We start from the raw sequence: 22,184 nt of genomic DNA on the forward strand, positions 1-22,184 counted from the left end.
CCTCTTGGCAGCCTTACTTCAGTATATTTTTGGACGATAGCTGTCATTTATAACTCTGCAGGTTTGTGAATTGCAGTGCTCCTGAGCTCCTTTCTTCAACTCGCTTTCTTGTGACCTGGCCGCAACACCGCAGGATGGCTTCAGGCCCTAATCTGGTTCCAGCATGGCACGCTGAGCCTTTGGTTAATTCCTCTTCCTGGTGGGAAATGAGAGTTAAATTTGCCCGTCCAGACACCTCCAGCTAGTCTCTCATTGGTTCTTGCTATTCCTGTTCATCTTCCGCAGAAATTGCAAACTGGGCCAAACAGGAGGTTAAAGGGACTGACTCTCCAAGTCGGGAGAGTGTTAGTAAAGCGTCTGGAATGTTGCACCCGAGTACCAGGGGAGGAAAACTGAGACATATTTGAACACGTCTCCCGATCACATGGTTGATCATACTCTAGGTTCCACATGCATGTTTTAGCTGAAGGAAGAATACCTTAAACCTGGGTAGTTGAAACCCGTGGAATGGGTACCATGCAATATGACTTCAAAGGGTCTTCATTTGCTCACCGAACCTCTCCAATCCTATCACTGCTGCGTTTATGTCCCTGTACACATGCTTGATTCTCTTTTGGAGACATAGCAATCCATAGGTTTTAAGATACTTACTAGTCAGGTACATTCTTAGGCGTTTAATATGCAGTGTTGAGTCCATTTCGTTGAGCAAGGAGTAGCTCTTGTCTATTCCATATTTGGCTTAAGGAACTTTATCTGTGCTCATTTCAATCTCTGGTTTTATGCAGCACCCCAACTCACCTTTCCCCTTAAGCAAGCATAAGTTGGTTTTCTAAATTTGAGACCCTGTTCTGTTTTGGAATTCAGTTCCTGTGTAGCCAAGTTTACATTCCATGTATTAGTGATATCTAATGATGTTTCTTTTTCTGTGTGACTTATTTCAGTTAGAATCATCGTACCTTAATCCACTCATTATGCTGCTACGGGCCTGATGACATAGATTTCATTGCTGAGTGATACTGCATTGTACGTAAGTACCACAAGTTCTTTATCCATTTTTCACTTTCTGTGATATTGAACTTGTACGGTAAATGAGGTTCTTCTAAACAGAGGCGTCCCAAACTTTGGGGTGGCTGTGTCTTTTTGATTTTAATTTCCCTAAGCTATAGGACCATAAGTGGAAGTGCCCTAGGCTCTGTTGCTTTGTTTTTCAGATGTTTCAGGAAACACCATACACTTCTCCCGAGTGTCTGTTGGCAATTTACATCCCGCCCATCAGCATAACAAGGCTCCCAGTTCTCCATGGCCTGTCCTGCCTTTCTGGATTTTACACTTTTTTCAGATTGCCCTTTTGACCTGGGGGAAGCGAGACTTCATTGTAGTGCAGATTTTCTTTGCAAGCTTGCTTGGTTGGCCAAAAAGGGCGTATGCGTTTTTTCCTGAATATATTCAGGAAAAAACGCATACGCCCTTTTTGGCCAAGTGCATCATTGTGGACGTTCTGCCTCTTTTCCTATGCTTTCAATGCAATTCCAGTCTACCTCCTGAAATCGGTTTCCTGCCATTCTGCCCCGCTTTCAAGTCCTCTTGGCAGCCTTACTTCAGTATATTTTTGGACGATATCTGTCATTTATAACTCTGCAGGTTTGTGAATTACAGTGCCCCTGAGCTCCTTTCCTCAACTCGCTTTCTTTTGAGCTGGCCGCAATACCACAGGATGGCTTCAGGCCCTAATGTGGTTCCGGCACGGCACGCTGAGCCTTTGGTTAATTCCTCTTCCTGGTGGGAAATGAGAGTTAAATTTGCCCGTCCAGACACCTCCAGCTAGTCTCTCATTGGTTCTCCCTATTCCTGTTCATCTTCCGCAGAAATTGCAAACTGGGCCAAACAGGAGGTTAAAGGCGCTGACTCTCCAAGTCGGGAGAGTGTTAGTAAAGCCTCTGGAATGTTGCACCCGAGTACCAGGGGAGGAAAACTGAGACATATTGGAACACGTCTCCCGATCACACGGTTGATCATATTCTGGGTTCCACATGCATGTTTTAGCTGAAGGAAGAATACCTTAAACCTGGAGAGTTGAGACCCGTGGAATGGGTACCATGCAATATGACTTCAAAGGGTCTTCATTTGCTCACCGAACCTCTCCAATCCTATCACTGCTGCGTTTATGCCCCTGTACACATGCTTGATTCTCTTTCAGAGACATAGCAATCCATAGGTTTTAAGATACTTACTAGTCAGGTACATTCTTAGGCGTTTAATTTGGGGTTTTGAGTCCATTTCGTTGAGCAAGGAGTAGCTCTTGTCTATTCCATATTTGGCTTAAGGAACTTTATCTGTGCTCATTTCAATCTCTGGTTTTATGCAGCACCCCAACTCACCTTTCCCCTTAAGCAAGCATAAGTTGGTTTTCTAAATTTGAGACCCTGTTCTGTTTTGGAATTCAGTTCCTTTGTAGCCAAGTTTACATTCCGTGTATTAGTGATATCTTATGATGTTTCTTTTTCTGTGTGACTTATTTCAGTTAGAATCATCGTACCTGAATCCACTCATTATGCTGCTACGGGCCTGATGACATAGATTTCATTGCTGAGTGATACTGCATTGTACGTAAGTACCACAAGTTCTTTATCCATTTTTCACTTTCTGTGATATTGAACTTGTACGGTAAACAAGGTTCTTGTAAACAGAGGCGTCCCAAACTTTGGGGTGGCTGTGTCTTTTTGATTTTAATTTCCCTAAGCTATAGGACCATAAGTGGAAGTGCCCTAGGCTCTGTTGCTTTGTTTTTTAGATGTTTCAGGAAACACCATACACTTCTCCGGAGTGTCTGTTGGCAATTTACATCCCGCCCATCAGCATAACAAGGCTCCCAGTTCTCCATGGCCTGTCCTGCCTTTCTGGATTTTACACTTTTTTCAGATGGCCCTTTTGATTGGGGGGAAGTGAGACTTCATTGTAGTGCAGATTTCCTTTGCAAGCTTGCTTGGTTGGCCAAAAAGGGCGTATGCGTTTTTTCCTGAATATATTCAGGAAAAAACGCATACGCCCTTTTTGGCCAAGTGCATCATTGTGGACGTTCTGCCTCTTTTCCTATGCTTTCAATGCAATTCCAGTCTACCTCCTGAAATCGGTTTCCTGCAATTCTGCCCCGCTTTCAAGTCCTCTTGGCAGCCTTACTTCAGTATATTTTTGGACGATATCTGTAATTTATAACTCTGCAGGTTTGTGAATTACACTGCCCCTGAGCTCCTTTCTTCAACTCGCTTTCTTGTGACCTGGCCGCAACACCGCATGATGGCTTCAGGCCCTAATCTGGTTCCGGCACGGCACGCTGAGCCTTTGGTTATTTGCTCTTCCTGGTGGGAAATGAGAGTTAAATTTGCCCGTCCAGACACCTCCAGCTAGTCTCTCATTGGTTCTCCCTATTCCTGTTCATCTTCCGCAGAAATTGCAAACTGGGCCAAACACGAGGTTAAAGGCGCTGACTCTCCAAGTGGGGAGAGTGTTATAAAGCACCTGGAATGTTGCACCCGAGTAGCAGGGGAGAAAAACTGAGACATATTTGAACACGTCTCCCGATCACATGGTTGATCATACTCTAGGTTCCACATGCATGTTTTAGCTGAAGGAAGAATACCTTAAAACTGGGTAGTTGAAACCCGTGGAATGGGTACCATGCAATATGACTTCAAAGGGTCTTCATTTGCTCACCGAACCTCTCCAATCCTATCACTGCTGCGTTTATGCCCCTGTACACACGCTTGATTCTCTTATCGAGACATAGCAATCCATAGGTTTTAAGATACTTACTAGTCAGGTACATTATTCGGCGTTTAATATGGGGTGTTGTGTCCATTTCGTTGAGCAAGGAGTAGCTCTTGTCTATTCCATATTTGGCTTAAGGAACTTTATCTGTGCTCATTTCAATCTCTGGTTTTATGCAGCACCCTAACTCACCTTTCCCCTTAAGCAAGCATAAGTTGGTTTTCTAAATTTGAGACCCTGTTCTGTTTTGGAATTCAGGTCCTGTATAGCCCAGTTTACATTCCGTGTATTAGTGATACCTTATGATGTTTCTTTTTCTGTGTGACTTATTTCAGTTAGAATCATCGTACCTGAATCCACTCATTATGCTGCTACGGGCCTGATGACATAGATTTCATTGCTGAGTGATACTGCATTGTACATAAGTACCACAATTTCTTTATCTATTTTTCACTTTCTGTGATATTGAACATGTACGGTAAACGAGGTTCTTGTAAACAGAGGTGTCCCAAACTTTGGGGTGGCTGTGTCTTTTTGATTTTAATTTCCCTAAGCTATAGGACCATAAGTGGAAGTGCACTAGGCTCTGTTGCTTTGTTTTTTAGATGTTTCAGGAAACACCATACACTTTTCCCGAGTGTCTCTTGGCAATTTACATCCCGCCCATCAGCATAACAAGGCTCCCCGTTCTCCATGGCCTGTCCTGCCTTTCTGGATTTTACACTTTTTTCAGATGGCCCTTTTGACCGGGGGGAAGTGAGACTTCATTGTAGTGCAGATTTCCTTTGCAAGCTTGCTTGGTTGGCCAAAAAGGGCGTATGCGTTTTTTCCTGAATATATTCAGGAAAAGACGCATACGCCCTTTTTGGCCAAGTGCATCATTGTGGACGTTCTGCCTCTTTTCCTATGCTTTCAATTCAATTCCAGTCTACCTCCTGAAATCGGTTTCCTGCAATTCTGCCCCGCTTTCAAGTCCTCTTGTCAGCCTTACTTCAGTCTATTTTTGGACGATAGCTGTCATTTATAACTCTGCAGGTTTGTGAATTACAGTGCCCCTGAGCTCCTTTCTTCAACTCGCTTTCTTGTGAGCTGGCCGCAACACCGCAGGATGGCTTCAGGCCCTAATCTGGTTCCGGCACGGCACGCTGAGCCTTTGGTTATTTCCTCTTCCTGGTGGGAAATGAGAGTTAAATTTGCCCGTCCAGACACCTCCAGCTAGTCTCTCATTGGTTCTCCCTATTCCTGTTCATCTTCCGGAGAAATTGCAAACTGGGCCAAACAGGAGGTTAAAGGCGCTGACTCTCCAAGTGGGGAGAGTGTTAGTAAAGCATCTGGAATGTTGCACCCGAGTACCAGGGGAGGAAAACTGAGACGTATTTGAACATGTCTCCCGTTCACATGGTTGATCATACTCTGGGTTCCACATGCATGATTTAGCTGAAGGAAGAATACCTTAAACCTGGAGAGTTGAGACCCGTGTAATGGGTACCATGCAATATGACTTCAAAGGGTCTTCATTTGCTCACCGAACCTCTCCAATCCTATCACTGCTGCGTTTATGCCCCTGTACACACGCTTGATTCTCTTTTGGAGACATAGCAATCCATAGGTTTTAAGATACTTACTAGTCAGGTACATTCTTAGGCGTTTAATATGGGGTGTTGAGTCTATTTCGTTGAGCAAGGAGTAGCTCTTGTCTATTCCATATTTGGCTTAAGGAACTTTATCTGTGCTCATTTCAATCTCTGGTTTTATGCAGCACCCCAACTCACCTTTCCCCTTAAGCAAGCATAAGTTGGTTTTCTAAATTTGAGACCCTGTTCTGTTTTGGAATTCAGGTCCTGTATAGCCCAGTTTACATTCTGTGTATTAGTGATACCTTATGATGTTTCTTTTTCTGTGTGACTTATTTCAGTTAGAATCATCATACCTGAATCCACTCATTGTGCTGCTAAGGGCCTGATGACATAGATTTCATTGGTGAGTGATATTGCTTTGTAAGTAAATACCACAACTTCTTTATCCATTTTTCACTTTCTGTGATGTTGAACTTGTACTGTAAACGAGGTTCTTGTAAACAGAGGCGTCCCAAACTTTGGGGTGGCTGTGTCTTTTTGATTTTAATTTCCCTAAGCTATAGGACCATAAGTGGAAGTGCCCTAGGCTCTGTTGCTTTGTTTTTAGATGTTTCAGGAAACACCATACACTTCTCCCGAGTGTCTGTTGGCAATTTACATCCCGCCCATCAGCATAACAAGGCTCCCAGTTCTCCATGGCCTGTCCTGCCTTTCTGGATTTTACACTTTTTTCAGATGGCCCTTTTGACCAGGGGGAAGTGAGACTTCATTGTAGTGCAGATTTCCGTTGCAAGCTTGCTTGGTTGGCCAAAAAGGGCGTATGCGTTTTTTCCTGAATATATTCAGGAAAAAACGCATACGCCCTTTTTGGCCAAGTGCATCATTGTGGACGTTCTGCCTCTTTTCCTATGCTTTCAATGCAATTCCAGTCTACCTCCTGAAATCGGTTTCCTGCAATTCTGCCCCGCTTTCAAGTCCTCTTGGCAGCCTTACTTCAGTATATTTTTGGACGATAGCTGTCATTTATAACTCTGCAGGTTTGTGAATTACAGTGCCCCTGAGCTCCTTTCTTCAACTCGCTTTCTTGTGAGCTGGCCGCAACACCACAGGATGGCTTCAGGCCCTAATCTGGTTCCGGCACGGCACACTGAGCCTTTGGTTATTTCCTCTTCCTGGTGGGAAATGAGAGTTAAATTTGCCCGTCCAGACACCTCCAGCTAGTCTCTCATTGGTTCTCCCTATTCCTGTTCATCTTCCGCAGAAATTGCAAACTGGGCCAAACAGGAGGTTAAAGGCGCTGACTCTCCAAGTGGGGAGAGTGTTAGTAAAGCATCTGGAATGTTGCACCCGAGTAGCAGGGGAGGAAAACTGAGACATATTTGAACACGTCTCCCGATCACATGGTTGATCATACTCTAGGTTCCACATGCATGTTTTAGCTGAAGGAAGAATACCTTAAAACTGGGTAGTTGAAACCCGTGGAATGGGTACCATGCAATATGACTTCAAAGGGTCTTCATTTGCTCACCGAACCTCTCCAATCCTATCACTGCTGCGTTTATGCCCCTGTACACACGCTTGATTCTCTTATCGAGACATAGCAATCCATAGGTTTTAAGATACTTACTAGTCAGGTATATTCTTAGGCGTTTAATATGGTGTGTTGAGTCCATTTCGTTGAGCAAGGAGTAGCTCTTGTCTATTCCATATTTGGCTTAAGGAACTTTATCTGTGCTCATTTCAATCTCTGGTTTTATGCAGCACCCCAACTCACCTTTCCCCTTAAGCAAGCATAAGTTGGTTTTCTAAATTTGAGACCCTGTTCTGTTTTGGAATTCAGGTCCTGTATAGCCCAGTTTACATTCCGTGTATTAGTGATACCTTATGATGTTTCTTTTTCTGTGTGACTTATTTCAGTTAGAATCATCGTACCTGAATCCACTCATTATGCTGCTACGGGCCTGATGACATAGATTTCATTGGTGAGTGATATTGCTTTGTAAGTAAATACCACAACTTCTTTATCCATTTTTCACTTTCTGTGATGTTGAACTTGTACTGTAAACGAGGTTCTTGTAAACAGAGGCGTCCCAAACTTTGGGGTGGCTGTGTCTTTTTGATTTTAATTTCCCTAAGCTATAGGACCATAAGTGGAAGTGCCCTAGGCTCTGTTGCTTTGTTTTTAGATGTTTCAGGAAACACCATACACTTCTCCCGAGTGTCTGTTGGCAATTTACATCCCGCCCATCAGCATAACAAGGCTCCCAGTTCTCCATGGCCTGTCCTGCCTTTCTGGATTTTACACTTTTTTCAGATTGCCCTTTTGACCGGGGGGAAGTGAGACTTCATTGTAGTGCAGATTTCCTTTGCAAGCTTGCTTGGTTGGCCAAAAAGGGCGTATGCGTTTTTGCTGAATATATTCAGGAAAAAACGCATACGCCCTTTTTGGCCAAGTGCATCATTGTGGACGTTCTGCCTCTTTTCCTATGCTTTCAATGCAATTCCAGTCTACCTCCTGAAATTGGTTTCCTGCAATTCGGCCCCGCTTTCAAGTCCTCTTGGCAGCCTTACTTCAGTATATTTTTGGACGATAGCTGTCATTTATAACTCTGCAGGTTTGTGAATTACAGTACCCCTGAGCTCCTTTCTTCAACTTGCTTTCTTTTGAGTGGCCGCAACACCGCAGGATGGCTTCAGGCCCTAATCTGGTTCCGGCACGGCATGCTGAGCCTTTGGTTATTTCCTCTACCAGGTGGGAAATGAGAGTTAAATTTGCCCGTCCAGACACCTCCAGCTAGTCTCTCATTGGTTCTCCCTATTCCTGTTCATCTTCCGCAGAAATTTCAAACTGGGCCAAACAGGAGGTTAAAGGCGCTGACTCTCCAAGTGGGGAGAGTGTTAGTAAAGCACCTGGAAGGTTGCGCCCGAGTACCAGGGGAGGAAAACTGAGACATATTTGAACACGTCTCCCGTTCACACGGTTGATCAACTCTGGGTTCCTCATGCATGTTTTAGCTGAAGGAAGAATACCATAAAACAGGAGAGTTGAGACCCGTGGAATGGGTACCATGCAATATGACTTCAAAGGGTCTTCATTTGCTCACCGAACCTCTCCAATCCTATCACTGCTGCATTTATGCCCCTGTACACATGCTTGATTCTCTTTTGGAGACATAGCAATCCATAGGTTTTAAGATACTTACTAGTCAGGTACATTCTTAGGCATTTAATATGGGGTGTTGAGTCCATTTCGTTGAGCAAGGCGTAGCTCTTGACTATTCCATATTTGGCTTAAGGAAGTTTATCTGTGCTCATTTCAATCTCTGGTTTTATGCAGCACCCCAACTCACCTTTACCCTTAAGCAAGCATAAGTTGGTTTCCTAAATTTGAGACCCTGTTCTGTTCTGTAATTCAGTTCCTGTGTAGCCAAGTTTGCATTCCGTGTATTACTGATATCTTATGATGTTTCTTTTTCTGTGTGACTTATTTCAGTTAGAATCATCATACCTGAATCTACTCATTGTGCTGCTAAGGGCCTGATGACATAGATTTCATTGGTGAGTGATATTGCTTTGTAAGTAAATACCACAACTTCTTTATCCATTTTTCACTTTCTGCGATGGTGAACTTGTACTGTAAACGAGATTCTTGTAAGCCGAGCCGTTCCAGAATTTGGGATGGCTGTGGCTTATTGATTTTAATTTCCTAAGCTATAGGACCATAAGTGGAAGTGCCCTACGCTCTGTTGCTTTGTTTTTTAAATGTTTCAGGAAACACCATACACTTCTCCCGAGTGTCTGTTGGCAATTTACATCCCGCCCATCATCATAACAAGGATCCCAGTTCTCCATGGCCTGTCCTGCCTTCTGGACTTTATACTTTTTTCAGATGGCCCTTTTGAACGGGGGGAAGTGAGACTTCATTGTAGTGCAGATTTCCTTTGCAAGCTTGTTTGGTTGGCCAAAAAGGGCGTATACGTTTTTTCCTCAATTCAGGAAATATATTCAGGAAAATATATTCAGGCAATATATTCAGGAATATATTCAGGAAATATATTCAGGAAAAAATGTATACACCCTTTTTGACCAAGTGCATCGTTGTGGACGTTCTGCCTCTTTTCCTATGCTTTCTATGCAATTCCAGTCTACCTCCTGAAATCCGTTTCCTGCAATTCTGCCCCACGCTCAAGTCCTCTTGGCAGCTTCACTTCAATATATTTTTGGACGATAGCTGTCATTTATAACTCTGCAGGTTTGTGAATTACAGTGCCCCTGAGCTCCTTTCTTCAACTCGCTTTCTTGTGAGCTGGCCGCAACACCGCAGGATGGCTGCAGGCCCTAATCTGGTTCCAGCACGGCACGCTGAGCCTTTGGTTAATTCCTCTTCCTGGTGGGAAATGAGAGTTAAATTTGCCCGTCCAGACACCTCCAGCTAGTCTCTCATTGGTTCTCGCTATTCCTGTTCATCTTCCGCAGAAATTGCAAACTGGGCCAAACAGGAGGTTAAAGGGACTGACTCTAAAAGTCGGGAGAGTGTTAGTAAAGCGTCTGGAATGTTGCACCCGAGTACCAGGGGCGGAAAACTGAGACATATTTGAACACGTCTCCCATTGACACGGTTGATCATACTCTGGGTTCCACATGCATGTTTAGGCTGAAGGAAGAATACCTTAATCCTGGAGAGTCGAGACCCGTGTAATGGGTACCATGCAATATGACTTCAAAGGGTCTTCATTTGCTCACCGAACCTCTCCAATCCTATCACTGCTGCGTTTATGCCCCTGTACACACGCTTGATTCTCTTTCAGAGACATAGCCATCCATAGGTTTTAAGATACTTACTAGTCAGGTACATTCTTAGGCGTTTAATATGGGGTGTTGAATCCATTTCATTGACCAAGGAGTAGCTCTTGTCTATTCCATATTTGGCTTAAGGAACTTTATCTGTGCTCATTTCAATCTCTGGTTTTATGCAGCACCCCAACTCACCTTTCCCCATAAGCAAGCATAAGTTGCTTTTCTAAATTTGAGACCCTGTTCTGTTTTGGAATTCAGTTCCTGTGTAGCCAAGTTTACATTCCGTGTATTAGTGATATCTTATGATGTTTCTTTTTCTGTGTGACTTATTTCAGTTAGAATCATCGTACCTGAATCCACTCATTATGCTGCTATGGGCCTGATGACATAGATTTCATTGCTGAGTGATACTGCATTGTACGTAAGTACCACAAGTTCTTTATCCATTTTTCACTTTCTGTGATATTGAACTTGTACGGGAAACGAGGTTCTTGTAAACAGAGGCGTCCCAAACTTTGGGGTGGCTGTGTCTTTTTGATTTTAATTTCCCTAAGCTATAGGACCATAAGTGGAAGTGCCCTAGGCTCTGTTACTTTGTGTTTTAGATGTTTAAGGAAACACCATACACTTCTCCCCAGTGTCTGTTGGCAATTTACATCCCGCCCATCAGCATAACAAGGCTCCCAGTTCTCCATGGCCTGTCCTGCCTTTCTGGATTTTACACTTTTTTCAGATGGCCCTTTTGACCGGGGGGAAGTGAGACTTCATTGTAGTGCAGATTTCCTTTGCAAGCTTGCTTGGTTGGCCAAAAAGGGCATATGCCTTTTTTCCTGAATATATTCAGGAAAAAACGCATACGCCCTTTTTGGCCAAGTGCATCATTGTGGACGTTCTGCCTCTTTTCCTATGCTTTCAATGCAATTCCAGTCTACCTCCTGAAATCGGTTTCCTGCAATTCTGCCCCGCTTTCAAGTCCTCTTGGCAGCCTTACTTCAGTATATTTTTGGACGATAGCTGTCATTTATAACTCTGCAGGTTTGTGAATTACAGTGCCCCTGAGCTCCTTTCTTCAACTCGCTTTCTTATGACCTGGCCGCAACACCGCAGGATGGCTTCAGGCCCTAATCTGGTTCCGGCACGGCACGCTGAGCCTTTGGTTAATTCCTCTTCCTGGTGGGAAATGAGAGTTAAATTTGCCCGTCCAGACACCTCCAGCTAGTCTCTCATTGGTTCTCGCTATTCCTGTTCATCTTCCACAGAAATTGCAAACTGGGCCAAACAGGAGGTTAAAGGGACTGACTCTCCAAGTCCGGAGAGTGTTAGTAAAGCGTCTGGAATGTTGCACCCGGGTACCAGGGGAGGAAAACTGAGACATATTTGAACACGTCTCCCGTTCACACGGTTGATCATACTCTGGGTTCCATATGCATATTTTAGCTGAAGGAAGAATACCTTAAACCTGGAGAGTTGAGACCCGTGGAATGGGTACCATGCAATATGACTTCAAAGGGTCTTCATTTGCTCACCGAACCTCTCCAATCCTATCACTGCTGCATTCATGCCCCTGTACACACGCTTGATTCTCTTTTGGAGACATAGCAATCCATAGGTTTTAAGATACTTACTAGTCAGGTACATTCTTAGGCGTTTAATATGGGGTGTTGAGTCCATTTCTTTGAGCAAGGAGTAGCTCTTGTCTATTCCATATTTGGCTTAAGGAACTTTATCTGTGCTCATTTCAATCTCTGGTTTTATACAGCACCCCAACTCACCTTTCCCCTTAAGCATGCATAAGTTGGTTTTCTAAATTTGAGACCCTCTTCTGTTCTGTAATTCAGTTCCTGTGTAGCCAAGTTTACATTCTGTGTATTACTGATATCTTATGATGTTTCTTTTTCTGTGTGACTTATTTCAGTTAGAATCATCATACCTGAATCCACTCATTGTGCTGCTAAGGGCCTGATGACATAGATTTCATTGCTGAGTGATATTGCTTTGTAAGTAAATACCACAACTTCTTTATCCATTTTTCACTTTCTGCGATGTTGAACTTGTACTGTAAACGAGGTTCTTGTAAACAGAGGCGTTCCAAACGTTGGGGTGGCTGTGTCTTTTTGATTTTAATTTCCCTAAGCTATAGGACCATAAGTGGAAGTGCCCTAGGATCTGTTGCTTTGATTTTTAGATGTTTCAGGAAACACCATACACTTCTCCCGAGTATCTGTTGGCAATTTACATCCCGCCCATCAGCATAACAAGGCTCCCAGTTCTCCATGGCCTGTCCTGCCTTTCTGGATTTTACACATTTTTCAGATGGCCCTTTTGACCGGGGGGAAGTGAGACTTCATTGTAGTGCAGATTTCCTTTGCAAGCTTGCTTGGTTGGCCAAAAAGGGCGTATGCGTTTTTTCCTGAATATATTCAGGAAAAAACGCATACGCCCTTTTTGGCCAAGTGCATCATGGTGGACGTTCTGCCTCTTTTCCTATGCTTTCAATGCAATCCCAGTCTACCTCCTGAAATCGGTTTCCTGCAATTCTGCCCCGCTTTCAAGTCCTCTTGGCAGCCTTACTTCAGTATATTTTTGGACGATAGCTGTCATTTATAACTCTGCAGGTTTGTGAATTACAGTGCCCCTGAGCTCCTTTCTTCAACTCGCTTTCTTGTGACCTGGCCGCAACACCGCAGGATGGCTTCAGGCCCTAATCTGGTTCCGGCACGGCACGCTGAGCCTTTGGTTAATTCCTCTTCCTGGTGGGAAATGAGAGTTAAATTTGCCCGTCCAGACACCTCCAGCTAGTCTCTCATTGGTTCTCGCTATTCCTGTTCATCTTCCACAGAAATTGCAAACTGGGCCAAACAGGAGGTTAAAGGGACTGACTCTCCAAGTCCGGAGAGTGTTAGTAAAGCGTCTGGAATGTTGCACCCGGGTACCAGGGGAGGAAAACTGAGACATATTTGAACACGTCTCCCGTTCACACGGTTGATCATACTCTGGGTTCCATATGCATATTTTAGCTGAAGGAAGAATACCTTAAACCTGGAGAGTTGAGACCCGTGGAATGGGTACCATGCAATATGACTTCAAAGGGTCTTCATTTGCTCACCGAACCTCTCCAATCCTATCACTGCTGCGTTCATGCCCCTGTACACACGCTTGATTCTCTTTTGGAGACATAGCAATCCATAGGTTTTAAGATACTTACTAGTCAGGTACATTCTTAGGCGTTTAATATGGGGTGTTGAGTCCATTTCTTTGAGCAAGGAGTAGCTCTTGTCTATTCCATATTTGGCTTAAGGAACTTTATCTGTGCTCATTTCAATCTCTGGTTTTATACAGCACCCCAACTCACCTTTCCCCTTAAGCATGCATAAGTTGGTTTTCTAAATTTGAGACCCTCTTCTGTTCTGTAATTCAGTTCCTGTGTAGCCAAGTTTACATTCTGTGTATTACTGATATCTTATGATGTTTCTTTTTCTGTGTGACTTATTTCAGTTAGAATCATCATACCTGAATCCACTCATTGTGCTGCTAAGGGCCTGATGACATAGATTTCATTGCTGAGTGATATTGCTTTGTAAGTAAATACCACAACTTCTTTATCCATTTTTCACTTTCTGCGATGTTGAACTTGTACTGTAAACGAGGTTCTTGTAAACAGAGGCGTTCCAAACGTTGGGGTGGCTGTGTCTTTTTGATTTTAATTTCCCTAAGCTATAGGACCATAAGTGGAAGTGCCCTAGGATCTGTTGCTTTGATTTTTAGATGTTTCAGGAAACACCATACACTTCTCCCGAGTATCTGTTGGCAATTTACATCCCGCCCATCAGCATAACAAGGCTCCCAGTTCTCCATGGCCTGTCCTGCCTTTCTGGATTTTACACATTTTTCAGATGGCCCTTTTGACCGGGGGGAAGTGAGACTTCATTGTAGTGCAGATTTCCTTTGCAAGCTTGCTTGGTTGGCCAAAAAGGGCGTATGCGTTTTTTCCTGAATATATTCAGGAAAAAACGCATACGCCCTTTTTGGCCAAGTGCATCATGGTGGACGTTCTGCCTCTTTTCCTATGCTTTCAATGCAATCCCAGTCTACCTCCTGAAATCGGTTTCCTGCAATTCTGCCCCGCTTTCAAGTCCTCTTGGCAGCCTTACTTCAGTATATTTTTGGACGATAGCTGTCATTTATAACTCTGCAGGTTTGTGAATTACAGTGCCCCTGAGCTCGTTTCTTCAACTCGCTTTCTTTTGAGCTGGCCGCAGCACCACAGGATGGCTTCAGGCCCTAATCTGGTTCCGGCACGGCTCGCTGAGCCTTTGGTTATTTCCTCTTCCTGGTGGGAAATGAGAGTTAAATTTGCCCGGCCAGATACCTCCAGCTAGTCTCTCATTGGTTCTCCCTATTCCTGTTCATCTTCCGCAGAAATTGCAAACTGGGCCAAACAGGAGGTTAAAGGCACTGACTCTCCAAGTCGGGAGAGTGTTAGTAAAGCGTCTGGAATGTTGCACCCGAGTACCAGGGTACGAAAACTGAGACATATTTTAACTCGTCTCCCGATCACATGGTTGATCATACTCTAGGTTCCACATGCATGTTTTAGCTGAAGGAAGAATACCTTAAATCTGGGTAGTTGAAACCCTTGGAATGGGTACCATGGAATATGACTTCAAAGGGTCTTCATTTGCTCACCGAACCTCTCCAATCCTATCACTGCTGCGTTTATGCCCCTGTACACACTCTTGATTCTCTTTTGGAGACATAGCAATCCATAGGTTTTAAGATACTTACTAGTCAGGTACATTCTTAGGCATTTAATATGGGGTGTTGAGTCCATTTCGTTGAGCAAGGAGTAGCTCTTGTCTATTCCATATTTGGCTTAAGGAACTTTATCTGTGCTCATTTCAATCTCTGGTTTTATGCAGCACCCCAACTCACCTTTACCCTTAAGCAAGCATAAGTTGCTTTTCTAAATTTGAGACCCTGTTCTGTTCTGTAATTCAGTTCCTGTGTAGCCAAGTTTACATTCCGTGTATTACTGATATCTTATGATGTTTCTTTTTCTGTGTGACTTATTTCAGTTAGAGTCATCATACCTGAATCCACTCATTGTGCTGCTACAGGCCTGATGACATAGATTTCATTGCTGAGTGATATTGCTTTGTAAGTAAATACCACAACTTCTTTATCCATTTTTCACCTTCTGCGATGTTGAACTTGTACTGTAAACGAGGTTCTTGTAAACAGAGGCGTCCCAAACTTTGGGGTGGCTGTGTCTTTTTGATTTTAATTTCCCTAAGCTATAGGACCATAAGTGGAAGTGCCCTAGGCTCTGTTGCTTTGTTTTTTAGATGTTTCAGGAAACACCATACACTTCTCCTGAGTGTCTGTTGGCAATTTACATCTCGCCCATCAGCATAACAAGGCTCCCAGTTCTCCATGGCCTGTCCTGCCTTTCTGGATTTTACACTTTTTTCAGATGGCCCTTTTGACCGGGGGGAAGTGAGACTTCATTGTAGTGCAGGTTTCCTTTGCAAGCTTGCTTGGTTGGCCAAAAAGGGCCTATGCGTTTTTTCCTGAATATATTCAGGGAAAAACGCATACGCCCTTTTTGGCCAAGTGCATCATTGTGGACGTTCTGCCTCTTTTTCTATGCTTTCAATGCAATTCCAGTCTACCTCCTGAAATCGGTTTCCTGCAATTCTGCCCCGCTTTCAAGACCTCTTGGCAGCCTTACTTCAGTATATTTTTGGACGATAGCTGTCATTTATAACTCTGCAGGTTTGTGAATTACAGTGCCCCTGAGCTCCTTTCTTCAACTCGCTTTCTTGTGACCTGGCTGCAACACCGCAGGATGGCTTCAGGCCCTAATCTGGTTCCGGCACGGCATGCTGAGCCTTTGGTTATTTCCTCTTCCTGGTGGGAAATGAGAGTTAAATTTGCCCGTCCAGACACCTCCAGCTAGTCTCTCATTGGTTCTCGCTATTCCTGTTCATCTTCCGCAGAAATTGCAAACTGGGCCAATCAGGAGGTTAAAGGCGCTGACTCTCCAAGTGGGGAGAGTGTTAGTAAAGCATCTGGAATGTTGCACCCGAGTACCAGGGGAGGAAACCTGAGACATATTTGAACACGTCTCCCGTTCACACGGTTGATCATACTCTGGGTTCCACATGCATGTTTTAGCTGAAGGAAGATCTTAAACCTGGAGAGTTGAGACCCGAGGAATGGGTACCATGCAATATGACTTCAAAGGGTCTTCATTTGCTCACCGAGCCTCTCCAATCCTATCACTGCTGCGTTTATGCCCCTGTACACATGCTTGATTCTCTTTCGGAGACATAGCAATCCATAGGTTTTAAGATATTTACTAGTCAGGTACATTCTTAGGCATTTAATATGGGGTGTTGAGTCCATTTCATTGAGCAAGGAGTAGCTCTTGTCTATTCCATATTTGGCTTAAGGAACTTTATCTGTGCTCATTTCAATCTCTGGTTTTATGCAGCACCCCAACTCACCTTTCCCCTTAAGCAAGCATAAGTTGGTTTTCTAAATTTGAGACCCTGTTCTGTTTTGGAATTCAGTTCCTGTGTAGCCAAGTTTACATTCCGTGTATTACTGATATCTTATGATGTTTCTTTTTCTGTGTGACTTATTTCAGTTAGAATCATCGTACCTGAATCCACTCATTATGCTGCTACGGGGCTGATGACGTAGATTTCATTGCTGAGTGATACTGCATTGTACGTAAGTACCACAAGATCTTTATCCATTTTTCACTTTCTGTGATATTGAACTTGTACGGTAAACGAGGTTCTTGTAAACAGAGGCGTCCCAAACTTTGGGGTGGCTGTGTCTTTTTGATTTTAATTTCTCTAAGCTATAGGACCATAAGTGGAAGTGTCCTAGGCTCTGTTGCTTTGTGTTTTAGATGTTTAAGGAAACACCATACACTTCTCCCGAGTGTCTGTTGGCAATTTACATCCCACCCATCAGCATAATAAGGCTCCCAGTTCTCCATGGCCTGTCCTGCCTTTCTGGATTTTACACTTTTTTCAGATGGCCCTTTTGACCAGGGGGAAGTGAGACTTCATTGTAGTGCCGATTTCCTTTGCAAGTTTGCTTGGTTGGCCAAAAAGGGCGTATGCGTTTTTTCCTGAATATATTCAGGAAAAAACGCATACGCCCTTTTTGGTCAAGTGCATCATTGTGGACGTTCTGCCTCTTTTCCTATGCTTTCAATGCAATTCCAGTCTACCTCCTGAAATTGGTTTCTTGCAATTCTGCCCCGCTTTCAGGTCCTCTTGGCAGCCTTACTTCAGTATATTTTTGGACGATAGCTGTCATTTATAACTCTGCAGGTTTGTGAATTACAGTGCCCCTGAGCTCCTTTCTTCAACTCGCTTTCTTCTGACCTGGCCGCAACACCGCAGGATGGCTTCAGGCCCTAATCTGGTTCCGGCACGGGACGCTGAGCCTTTGGTTAATTCCTCTTCCTGGTGGGAAATGAGAGTTAAATTTGCCCGTCCAGACACCTCCAGCTAGTCTCTCATTGGTTCTCGCTATTCCTGTTCATCTTCCGCAGAAATTGCAAACTGGGCCAAACAGGAGGTTACAGGGACTGACTGTCAAAGTCGGGAGAGTGTTAGTAAAGCGTCTGGAATGTTGCACCCGAGTACCAGGGTACGAAAACTGAGACATATTTGAACATGTATCCCGATCACATGGTTGATCATACTCTAGGTTCCACATGCATGTTTTAGCTGAAGGAAGAATACCTTAAACCTGGGTAGTTGAAACCCGTGGAATGGGTACCATGCAATATGACTTCAAAGGGTCTTCATTTGCTCACCGAGCCTCTGCAATCCTATCACTGCTGCGTTTATGCCCCTGTACACATGCTTGATTCTCTTTCGGAGACATAGCAATCCATAGGTTTTAAGATACTTACTAGTCAGGTACATTCTTAGGCGTTAAATATGGTGTGTTGAGTCCATTTCGTTGAGCAAGGAGTAGCTCTTGTCTATTCCATATTTGGCTTAAGGAACTTTATCTGTGCTCATTTCAATCTCTGGTTTTATGCAGCACCCCAACTCACCTTTCCCCTTAAGCAAGCATAAGTTGCTTTTCTAAATTTGAGACCCTGTTCTGTTTTGGAATTCAGTTCCTGTGTAGCCAAGTTTACATTCCGTGTATTAGTGATATCTTATGATGTTTCTTTTTCTGTGTGACTTATTTCAGTTAGAATCATCGTACCTGAATCCACTCATTATGCTGCTACGGGCCTGATGACATAGATTTCATTGCTGAGTGATACTGCATTGTACGTAAGTACCACAAGATCTTTATCCATTTTTCACTTTCTGTGATATTGAACTTGTACGGTAAACGAGGTTCTTGTAAACAGAGGCGTCCCAAACTTTGGGGTGGCTGTGTCTTTTTGATTTTAATTTCTCTAAGCTATAGGACCATAAGTGGAAGTGTCCTAGGCTCTGTTGCTTTGTGTTTTAGATGTTTAAGGAAACACCATACACTTCTCCCGAGTGTCTGTTGGCAATTTACATCCCACCCATCAGCATAATAAGGCTCCCAGTTCTCCATGGCCTGTCCTGCCTTTCTGGATTTTACACTTTTTTCAGATGGCCCTTTTGACCAGGGGGAAGTGAGACTTCATTGTAGTGCAGATTTCTTTTACAAGTTTGCTTGGTTGGCCCAAAAGGGCGTATGCGTTTTTTCCTGAATATATTCAGGAAAAAACGCATATGCCCTTTTTGGCCAAGTGCATCATTGTGGACGTTCTGCCTCTTTTCCTATGCTTTCAATGCAATTCCAGTCTACCTCCTGAAATCGGTTTCCTGCAATTCTGCCCCGCTTTCAAGTCCTCTTCGCAGCCTTATTTCAGTATATTTTTGGACGATAGCTGTCATTTATAACTCTGCAGTTTTGTGAATTACAGTGACCCTGAGCTCCTTTCTTCAACTCGCTTTCTTGTGACCTGGCCGCAACACCACAGGATGGCTTCAGGCCCTAATCTGGTTCCGGCACGGCATGCTGAGCCTTTGGTTATTTCCTCTTCCTGGTGGGAAATGAGAGTTAAATTTGCCCGTCCAGACACCTCCAGCTAGTCTCTCATTGGTTCTCGCTATTCCTGTTCATCTTCCGCAGAAATTGCAAACTGGGCCAAACAGGAGGTTAAAGGCGCTGACTCTCCAAGTGGGGAGAGTGTTAGTAAAGCATCTGGAATGTTGCACCCGAGTACCAGGGGAGGAAAACTGAGACATATTTGAACACGTCTCCAGTTCACATGGTTTATCATACTCTGGGTTCCACATGCATGTTTTAGCTGAAGGAAGAATACCTTAAACCTGGAGAGTTGAAACCCGTGGAATGGGTACCATGCAATATGACTTCAAAGGGTCTTCATTTGCTCACCGAACCTCTCCAATCCTATCAGTGCTGCGTTTATGCCCCTGTACACACGCTTGATTCTCTTTTGGAGACATAGCAATCCATAGGTTTTAAGATACTTACTAGTCAGGTACATTCTTAGGCGTTTAATATGGGGTGTTGAGTCCATTTCGTTGAGCAAGGAGTAGCTCTTGTCTATTCCATATTTGGCTTAAGGAAATTTATCTGTGCTCATTTCAATCTCTGGTTTTATGCAGCACCCCAACTCACCTTTCCCCTTAAGCAAGCATAAGTTGGTTTTCTAAATTTGAGACCCTGTTCTGTTTTGGAATTCAGTTCCTGTGTAGTCAAGTTTACATTCCGTATATTAGTGATATCTTATGATGTTTCTTTTTCTGTGTGACTTATTTCAGGTAGAATCATCATACCTGAATCCACTCATTGTGCTGCTAAGGGCCTGATGACATAGATTTCATTGCTGAGTGATACTGCATTGTACGTAAGTACCACAAGATCTTTATCCATTTTTCACTTTCTGTGATATTGAACTTGTACGGTAAACGAGGTTCTTGTAAACAGAGGCGTCCCAAACTTTGGGGTGGCTGTGTCTTTTTGATTTTAATTTCCCTAAGCTATAGGACCATAAGTGGAAGTGTCCTAGGCTCTGTTGCTTTGTGTTTTAGATGTTTAAGGAAACACCATACACTTCTCCCGAGTGTCTGTTGGCAATTTACATCCCACCCATCAGCATAATAAGGCTCCCAGTTCTCCATGGCCTGTCCTGCCTTTCTGGATTTTACACTTTTTTCAGATGGCCCTTTTGACCAGGGGGAAGTGAGACTTCATTGTAGTGCCGATTTCCTTTGCAAGTTTGCTTGGTTGGCCAAAAAGGGCGTATGCGTTTTTTCCTGAATATATTCAGGAAAAAACGCATACGCCCTTTTTGGTCAAGTGCATCATTGTGGACGTTCTGCCTCTTTTCCTATGCTTTCAATGCAATTCCAGTCTACCTCCTGAAATTGGTTTCCTGCAATTCTGCCCCGCTTTCAGGTCCTCTTGGCAGCCTTACTTCAGTATATTTTTGGACGATAGCTGTCATTTATAACTCTGCAGGTTTGTGAATTACAGTGCCCCTGAGCTCCTTTCTTCAACTCGCTTTCTTGTGACCTGGCCGCAACACCGCAGGATGGCTTCAGGCCCTAATCTTGTTCCGGCACGGGACGCTGAGCCTTTGGTTAATTCCTCTTCCTGGTGGGAAATGAGAGTTAAATTTGCCCGTCCAGACACCTCCAGCTAGTCTCTCATTGGTTCTCGCTATTCCTGTTCATCTTCCGCAGAAATTGCAAACTGGGCCAAACAGGAGGTTAAAGGGACTGACTGTCAAAGTCGGGAGAGTGTTAGTAAAGCGTCTAGAATGTTGCACCCGAGTACCAGGGTACGAAAACTGAGACATATTTGAACATGTATCCCGATCACATGGTTGATCATACTCTAGGTTCCACATGCATGTTTTAGCTGAAGGAAGAATACCTTAATCCTGGGTAGTTGAAACCCGTGGAATGGGTACCATGCAATATGACTTCAAAGGGTCTTCATTTGCTCACCGAACCTCTCCAATCCTATCACTGCTGCGTTTATGCCCCTGTACACATGCTTGATTCTCTTTCGGAGACACAGCAATCCATAGGTTTTAAGATACTTACTAGTCAGGTACATTCTTAGGCGTTTAATATGGTGTGTTGAGTCCATTTCGTTGAGCAAGGAGTAGCTCTTGTCTATTCCATATTTGGCTTAAGGAACTTTATCTGTGCTCATTTCAATCTCTGGTTTTATGCAGCACCCCAACTCACCTTTCCCCTTAAGCAAGCATAAGTTGCTTTTCTAAATTTGAGACCCTGTTCTGTTTTGGAATTCAGTTCCTGTGTAGCCAAGTTTACATTCCGTGTATTAGTGATATCTTATGATGTTTCTTTTTCTGTGTGACTTATTTCAGTTAGAATCATCGTACCTGAATCCACTCATTATGCTGCTACGGGCCTGATGACATAGATTTCATTGCTGAGTGATACTGCATTGTACGTAAGTACCACAAGATCTTTATCCATTTTTCACTTTCTGTGATATTGAACTTGTACGGTAAACGAGGTTCTTGTAAACAGAGGCGTCCCAAACTTTGGGGTGGCTGTGTCTTTTTGATTTTAATTTCCCTAAGCTATAGGACCATAAGTGGAAGTGCCCTAGGCTCTGTTGCTTTGTGTTTTAGATGTTTAAGGAAACACCATACACTTCTCCCGAGTGTCTGTTGGCAATTTACATCCCACCCATCAGCATAATAAGGCTCCCAGTTCTCCATGGCCTGTCCTGCCTTTCTGGATTTTACACTTTTTTCAGATGGCCCTTTTGACCAGGGGGAAGTGAGACTTCATTGTAGTGCCGATTTCCTTTGCAAGTTTGCTTGGTTGGCCAAAAAGTGCGTATGCGTTTTTTCCTGAATATATTCAGGAAAAAACGCATACGCCCTTTTTGGTCAAGTGCATCATTGTGGACGTTCTGCCTCTTTTCCTATGCTTTCAATGCAATTCCAGTCTACCTCCTGAAATCGGTTTCCTGCAATTCTGCCCCGCTTTCAGGTCCTCTTGGCAGCCT

Source organism: Delphinus delphis, unplaced genomic scaffold (assembly GCF_949987515.2).
Source record: "Delphinus delphis unplaced genomic scaffold, mDelDel1.2 scaffold_48, whole genome shotgun sequence".
In the NCBI taxonomy this organism is placed as follows: Eukaryota; Metazoa; Chordata; class Mammalia; order Artiodactyla; family Delphinidae; genus Delphinus; species Delphinus delphis.